Source organism: Cetorhinus maximus, chromosome 12, assembly GCF_964194155.1.
Source record: "Cetorhinus maximus chromosome 12, sCetMax3.hap1.1, whole genome shotgun sequence".
Lineage (NCBI taxonomy): Eukaryota > Metazoa > Chordata > Chondrichthyes > Lamniformes > Cetorhinidae > Cetorhinus > Cetorhinus maximus.
Window position 1 is genome coordinate 91,698,984 of NC_135890.1, and position 8,638 is coordinate 91,707,621.

Consider the following 8,638-nt stretch of genomic DNA (forward strand, 5'->3'; position numbering starts at 1 on the left):
TAAAACCCTACATGAAAACTCATCCCGCCGGCGGATGAGGGTTCATGTTTTATCTATTTGCCGCCAGGGCTCCTGGCCTGCCCGCCAACTTTAAGGTTGGACGGGCAGGTCCTTTAATTGTATAATTGATCTTGTCAATGGCCTCAGTTGGCCATTGACAGGTCAGTGGGCCCACAGCTGATTTTGCTGTGGGCCCGCCTTCCTGAAAATTTAAATGGGCCGGGATGATGTAGGGGGTTCCGCCCAATGTCATCCTGCGTCATTTTATGCGTCGTCGAGTGGGCCCTGCCCCCTGCTTGCCGACAGCAAAATTCTGCCCAAAGTATTTGTTTAGTTTCTCTGCCATTTCCTTATTACCCATTATAAATTCTCCATTCTCTGCCTATAGAGGACTCACATTTTACTAACCTTTACGTTTTACATACCTATAGAAGCTTTTAAGTCTGTTTTTATGTTCTTCGCTAGTTTACTTTCATATTGTATTTTCTCTTCCTTTATCAATTCCTTGGTTCTCCTTTGCTGACTTTTAAAATGCTCCCAATCCTGTGGCTTACTACTTTTTCTGGGAACTTTATAAGCTCCTTCCTTTGATCCAATAGAATCTTTAACTTTTCTTGTTAGCCATGGTTGGATCACTTTTCTTGCTGACCTTTTGTGCCTTAAATGAATGTAAATATCACGCTGCTACTATGTAGTAGCAACACGAGTGATATTTGCCACTAACAGAATGCTGCCGTCAAGCAAAAAAGATGTTCTGCCTATCGCACAAATGAGTAATGCGGTGTATGAATTTCAGTGCCTGTCTGATGCTAGGTATGGAGACCGTATGTCCCAAAGACTGGCGGATCACATCAAACAGCATAGCCCAGCTGTTGTTCACAACGGGCAAGGTACAGACCTTACTCGACCAGTTTGTGCTTGCAAAACATCCAACATTAGATGTGATTCCGTGATTGGACAGCATTGTAAAGTAATCCTCAGTGTGCTAAGAATTACGCTGACAACCAATTTAAGATTGTCAGTCAGGCTTGCAGTGTGGCACGTTTGCGTGTATTGGAAGCTACATATATTAATACACTGGGCCTCATTCTTTGCAGACAGAAAGATCATGTACACACATTGCACCTGTTTCAGCTAAACAAAGCTAAAATAAGTGACAGCCGTTCACTGACTCATTTCTCGGGGAAATGCCTTGCCCAATCAGGGTCAAACTGCTTGGTTTAAATTTCAAACAATGCTAGGCAGTTAATTGTCAGTCACCATCACTGGTGCATTCTCCATGGCAACACCTCTATCAATCAGAGCCTACTTACTAACCAATCAGCATTCTCTTCACATACACTATAAATTGTTTTTCCTCTTATATTGATATTCTTGCAAAGTTCCTGATGAGTGCAAGACGAAAAGCTTCGACATATCTCTTTTTTCAGCAATGCTCAGTGAATGTAAATTTGTTGCAAACTATGTATTAATTCTTTAAATGCTAGCCATTGCTTGTCTACCATCATACCTTTTAATGTAGTTCCCCAATCTACCACAGCCAACTTGTCCCTCACACCTTTGTAATTTCATTCATTTAGATTAAAGGCCCTAGTTTCAGATTGAACTATATCACTTTCAAACTTCATGTAAAATTCTACCATATTATGGCAACTCTTCCCTACTTTAGAACGAGATTATTAATTAGCCTTTTCTCATTGCACAATACTATATCTAAAATAGCCTGTTCTCTAGTTGGTTTCTCAATACACTGTTCTCCGTAACAATTGCGTATACATTCAGGAATTCATCCTCCTCAGCACTAGTGTTAATTAGGGTTACCCAGCCTTTGTGTAGATTGAAGACCCCCGTGATTACTGTCTTACCTTTGTTACATGCACCTCTAATTTCCTGTTTTATACAGTGCCCTACGTTATTGCTACTATTTGGTGCCGATAAACAACTCCTGCCAAAGTTTGCTGTCCCTTGCTGTTTCTTAGCTGCACCCAAACTGATTCTGCATCATGATCTTCCAACCTAAGATCCTCTTTTACTAACAGACTGATCCCATCCTTTATTAATAATGCAACCCCATCTCCTTTTCCTTTTTGCCTATCCTTCCTAAATGCTGAATACTCTTGAACTTTCAGTTCCCAACCTTGTTCATCCTGCAGCCATATATCTGTAATGGCAATTAGGTCTGTTTGTGCCGTCAATTCATCTACCTTGCTGCAAATGCTGTGTGCGCTCAGATTGAATGCCTTTAATTCTGTCTCATTATTTTTGAAATCTTTAGCCTTAACTGCTGGCACGCTCTTATGTTTGTATGCTCTATCACTTCCTGCCACACTCTGATAACCATTTCCCTTATTGCTATCCTGCTTTCTTACCTTTGCCTCTCTCTTTAGTTTATCACATCTTCCCTTGCCACCACTATTTAGTTTAAAACACTCTCTACTGCCCTATTTATACGACTTGCCAGAACATTGGTTGTGGTGAAGACCATTCCACAGTACAGCTCCCACTTTCCCCAGTGCTGATGTCAGTGCCCCAGGAATTGAAACTCATTTCACCCACACCAACTTTTGAGCCACGCATTTAATGCTCTGATCTTATTTACCCTACACTAATTTGCTCATAGCTCAGGTAATGATCCAGAGATTATTGCCTTGGAGGTTCTGTTTTTTAATTTAGCCCCTGGCTCCTCATACTGTTTAAGCAGAGCCTCCTTCCTAGTCCTACTGATATCGTTGGTACCTACGTGGACAGCAACCACTGGATCCTCCCCCTCCCACTGCAAATTCCTCTCCAGCCCAGTGCAGATGCCCCAAACCCTGCCACCGGGCAGGCAGCACAGCCTTCTGGACTCTCGTTCTTGGCTGCAGAGAACTGTGCCTATTCCTTTACTATGCTTTCCTTTACTACCATTACGTTCCTGTTAGCTCCCTCTGCTTGAAAGGCTTCCTGTATCATGATGCTATGGTCAGTTTGCTCGTCCACCCTGCAGCCCACACTCTTGTCCATACAGATTGTAAGCACATCAAACCTGTTGGACAATTACAGGGGCTGAGGCTTCTCCACTCCTACTTTCTCAATCTCCTTGCAGGCCTCACTTGCAGTCATACCCTCCTGTCCCTGACCACTGACCAAAACGGAAGACCCTATCCTAAAGAGGTGTGACTGCCTCCTGGAACAAAATGTTCAGGTAACATTCCTCCTCCCTGCTGTGTCGCTGTGTCTACAGCTTGGCCTCCAGCTCAATGAATCTGAGCCAAAGCTCTTCAAGCCATGGACACTTACTGCAAACATATTCACCCTGGGTCACACTGGCATTCAGGAGCTCCCACATCCTGCAGTCACAGTACATCACCTACCCTGCCATCCTTAGTGTATCTTAATTAAGTAACTGATAACTATTTTCTTAATTAATTTTAAATTAAATTAATACCCCTTCCCACTCCACTTACTGTTCTTGTTGAAACCTTAGTAATCCAATAAACACTATCAGATAAGATTAAAAGAAATAATGGGCTCACTAGTTTCTCACTTCCCTCCTGCTTGTCTCTAAATTAATTATAAAGTAATACTTTAGGGTTATTTAAAAGTTTGCGTTTTTCTAAACTAAAGCTCTACACAGATGGAACTTAACAGCAGTTACTCACCAACCAATCAATTTACGGCTTTCCTGTGAGAACACTAATCTGTTTAATCCATTTAATCCGTTTAACTTTGGTGGTGAGAAAACTTCTAGAAACAATAATTAAGGACAAAATTCATAACCACATGGACAAATGAGGATTAATTAAGGAAAGCCAGCATGGATTTGTTAAGGGAAAATAGAGTTTACCTAATTTTCTTGAGTTTTTTAAAGAGGTGACAGCAAGGGTTGGCAGCAGTGTTGTTGATATGGTATACATGGACTTGCAGAAGGCTTTTGATGCAGTACCGCACAACAGACTTGCGAGCAAAGTTATAGCTCATGGAATAAAAGGGCAAGTAGCAACATGGATACAAAATTGGCTGACTGACAGGAAACAGCGAGTAGTAGTTAATGGATGTTTTTAGGATTGGAGGAAGGCTTGTAGTGGAGTTCTCCAGGAATCAGTGTTGGGACCATTGCTTTTCCTGATATATATTAAAGACCTAGACACTAATGTAGAGGGCACAATTGCAAAATATGCAGGTGACACAAAACTTGGAAGCATTGTGAACTGTGAGAAGGATAATGTTAAACTTTGAAAGGGCATAGTTGGTGGAATGGGCAGACAGGTGGCAGTCAAGTTCAATGTGGAGAAATGTGAAGTGTTTCATTTTGGTAGGAAGAAAATGGAGAGACAACTTAACAAAGGGTACAACTCTAAAGGAGGTGCAAGAGCAGAGGAACCTGGATGTATATATACATAAGCCATTGAGGGTGGCAGGACGGGTTGAGATAGTGGTTAAAAAACAGCATTCAGTACAAGGGGGCATAGAATACAAGAGCAAGGATATTATACTGGATTTGTGTAAGACACTAGTTCAGCTTCAGCTGGAGTATTGCATCCAGTTCTGAGTATGGCACCTTAAGAAAAATGTGAAGGCATTGAAGAGAGTGAAGAAAGGATTCACGAGAATGGTTCCAGGGATGAAGGATTTCAGTTGTGAAGATAGAGTGGCGAAGTTAGGTCTGTTTTCCTTGGAGAAAAGAAGGCTGAGAGGATGTTTGATAGAGGTATTCAAAATCATGAGGGGCCTGGACAGAATAGGTAGGGAGAAACTGTTCCCACTTCTGAAAGGATCAAGAATGAGAGGGCACAGAATTAAAGTAATTTGCAAAAGAAACAAAGACAACATGAGAATAAACTTTTTCACATTGCGAGTGGTTAAGGTCTGGAATGCACTGCCTGAGAGTGTGGTGGAGGCAGCTTCAATAGGGGTATTAAAAAAGGGAATTAGACTGTTATTTGAAAAAAAGTGTGTAGCTTTGGGGAAAAGGCAGGGGAATGGTACTAAGTAAATTGCTCAATCAGAGAGCTAGTGCAGTCATGATGGGCTGAATGGCCTCCTTCTGCACTGTAAAAGTAGTGATTCTGTGAAAAATTCTGTGATTCAGGCATTGATTGAGGCTTTCAAAAGGGAATTGGATTTTTTTCTATTTATTCGTACGTGGGTTGCTGGCATCGTTGGCTAGGCCAGCATTTACTGCCCATCCCTAATTGCCCTTGACGAGGTGGTGGTGAGTCGCCTTCTTGAGCCACTGCAGTCCATGTGCTGTTAAGAAGGGAGTTCCAGGATTTTGACCCAACAACCATGAAGGAATGGCAATATAGTTCCAAGTCATGGTTGTGTGTGGCTTGGAGGGCAACTTGCAGGTGGTGATGTTCCCATGCATCTGCTGCCCTTGTTCCTCTAGGTGGTGGAGGTCACAGGTTTGGAAGGTACTGTTGAAGGAGCCTTGGTGAGTTGTTGTGATGCGTCTTGTAGATACACTGCTGCCACTGTGTGCCGGTGATGGAGGGAGTGAATGTTGAAGGTGGTGGATGGGGTGACAATCAAGCAGGCTACATGGGTGTTGAGCTTCTTGGGTATTATTGGAGCTGTACTCATCCAGGAAATTGGAGAGTATTTCAAGAAGATAGTAGACAGGCTTTGGGGAATCAGGGGGTGAGTTACTCCCTGCAGAGTTCCCAGTCTCTGACCTGCTCTTGTAGCCACAATACTTATTTGGCTATGGATCATTATCTGGAAAGGAAAAATTTGCACACCTCCCACAGGGAAAAGGAAGGGGAGTGGCACCAGGTGAATAGTTCCTTCAGTGGGCCAGTATAGATCTGATGGCTCAAATAAGCTCCTGTGCTGTAACCAATCTATAATTCTGTATGAGTTGGTGTAAATCTGGTGTAGCTTCAGGGTTTATGTTTCTGTTCTGTGACACCAGATTCTATAAATCACCAGATAGCTACAAATGAGGAAGGTCATTCAGTTCATCTTGATTTTTCAAACCTAAATGCTCCTATACCCTGAAACCCTTGTTGTATCTAATGTTCCTTAATTTATTCCAATATTTGAGTTTTGAACCCCCCCGCCCCCCCAAGTCCAGAAGTTCAATATAGATCCCAGTTTGAAGGATTTCCGCTATCAGTTGTAAAAATTACTTTTGGCTCCATGCCCTATTTCCATCTATCCTAATAGGACCTATCCCTCTCCCTGTAACCTCCTGGAACCCAGAGCCCACCGCCCCCCCACCCCGGCCAAGAATATATTCCTCCATCTAGCACTGCCAACTGTGATTAAATGCATTCCTGGGGGATTCAGTATGTGACTTGACCCCACACTTCAGCCGTTAACCGGCCAACGCATCCATCCTTGTGACACACTGCCTTCCTACGCCAGTTGGAAAGCAAAGACTCATTACCCAATTGGACAATGCTTGGTCGTCAGCCGAAGAGCCTCCCAGGCACCTACCCTGCCATTTTCAATACTTATATATCCGGTAAAGAGAAATGCTCAAAGAAAATGACCCAAAAAAAAAAATCCAAACTTTATTAATGTCCCTATAATTTTTCTCCAGGGCTGTGACCTGGGGATTGAATTTTTAATTCTTGGGAGACTCTAGGTCAATCCTGGAAGGTTGGCAGGAATAGCCTTCTCCAGTGCAACATTGGCAGCCGCACCTCAACTATAAGAGTATCAAACGGGAAAGCTGCTCGTGTGCTGAGTCCTCGTTAGTATAGTGGTCAGTATCCCCGCCTGTCACGCGGGAGACCGGGGTTCAATTCCCCGACGGGGAGGCATAGAATTTTTTTTTTCGCCACCACCTTCTTAATTTTATAACATTGTAGTTTAGGAATCCTCCTTTACTTCGGCGAGCTGGGATATAAATTAACTCGATATATCTCCTCCTTTGGCGTTGAGTCAAACTGATCGAAGCTCATTGAACTCACCGCCATTTATAAACAACGGTGCAAGTGCCTCTCCAGCCGACTCAAATTGGTGGAAACATTTCCGTTTTGTCGGGGGTCCCAGGTTTCAGCCCCATTGACAGGGGAAAGAGTTGACATTTGATGGCGACAGAGATTGTCTCAGTGGAAAGTGGATCTATGGTGATCCATGGGGGGAATGCAGCATCAACATGTCGGTTTGTACGGAAGTAGAGTCGTTGCATCCATGAACCTTACAAAAGGGAAACATCCTTTATTGAATTATTTCGTTTACAAAAAAAAGCGCTTTTTAAAGAATTTAGGGTGCCATTTGGAACTCTCTAACCAGTGTAGGGGATGTAGCTCAGTGGTAGAGCGCATGCTTTGCATGTATGAGGCCCCGGGTTCAATCCCCGGCATCTCCACACGGAATTTTTTTTGTCTTCCTTTTCCACCCCCACCAAATAAACACTAGGAAAAGTAAGGGCATCCGATTCTGAAAACTATTACACATGTTTTGTGTCTATCGATGTCTAGCAGCACAAAGCAGTAAATTTATGCAAACATCCCCTACAGTGTTTTAATTTTGTGGAATAAAAATTCCCACTTTTAAATGCTGAGAAGCGGAAAAAATGGCAAGTTTCGCAAGAGCAAAAGCAACCCACCAGGTTACAACTGGTATCCCAGCGTAACCCATTGGCAGAGGGGGAGGCCATTCGGAAGCACATGGTGACTAACGAGCTGTAATCATTCCAGCATTTGCTAATGTTAATTTTAGTCTTGAAGAACAGTTGTGCTAATGCTGCGACGATGGCTTCATTTCCCTTTCTCTCCATAATATCTAATTCTCAATGGAGCCCATACTCTATACCAGAAAATTCTTCCATAGGTGGGGGTGACTTTCCTGACACTTGTCATAGGATATTGATGAAGGTCAACAATACTGGAAGCAAGCATATGTAATATCTATATTTAAAAGGTGAACCTAGGTAACAATGGAACTATTAATCTTACATCATAATGAATAATATAACAAATTATAACAAGGTGTAAAATGTAGGAGCACTTTATAGTAACTGCTTAATATCTTCAAAGAACTTGAGTGCTGTCAGGTGGAACTTTACAAATAAAGGAAATAATGAATGTAAGTTCAATATGGGTATGTACACTGCTGAGTACAGGAGGGAGGGAGGATGAGAATTTTAAAATCAAGACATTGTTTGACCAAGAGTCAGCGTAGGCCAGCGAGCACTGGGATGATTGGTGAACTAGATTTGGTGCAAGTTAAGATACAGGAAGCAGAATTTTGGTTGACCTCAAGTTTATAGAGGGTAGAATGTGGGAGACCAGCCAGAAGTGCATTGCAATAGTCTAGTCTAGAGGTAACAAAGACATGAATGAAGGTGTCGGCAGATGAGCTGAGGCAGGGACGTTGGAAGAGGACGGTGTGATTAATTAACCGTGTCAAAGACTACAGACAGGTTTAGCAGGATGAAGAGGGAATGTTTACCTTTGTCACAGTCACATAGGACGTCATTTGTGACTTTGACAAGAACTGTTTTAGTACTATGGTAGGGGCAGAAACCTAACTGGAGGGATTCAAACATAGAGTTCTGGGAAAGATGGGAATGGATTCAGAAGGCAACAACACATTCAAGGACTTGGAGGGGAAAGGGAAGTTGATAGTGTGTAGATTGCAAGGACAATGGGGTCAAGTGTTGGTTTTTTTGAGAAGGGTGATGATGGCAGACTTAAAGGAA

General features: G+C 42.7%; 2 non-coding genes across 2 annotated transcripts; both read left to right on the forward strand.

Moving 5' to 3' along the window:
• The first annotated feature begins 6,677 nt into the window (after window positions 1–6,677).
• On the forward strand, window positions 6,678–6,749 carry trnad-guc (transfer RNA aspartic acid (anticodon GUC)). Its single transcript has one exon. It is a non-coding gene; the product is annotated as a tRNA-Asp (tRNA).
• Window positions 6,750–7,231: 482 nt separating this feature from the next.
• Window positions 7,232–7,303, forward strand: trnaa-ugc (transfer RNA alanine (anticodon UGC)). The gene has a single exon. It is a non-coding gene; the product is annotated as a tRNA-Ala (tRNA).
• Window positions 7,304–8,638: the final 1,335 nt, after the last annotated feature.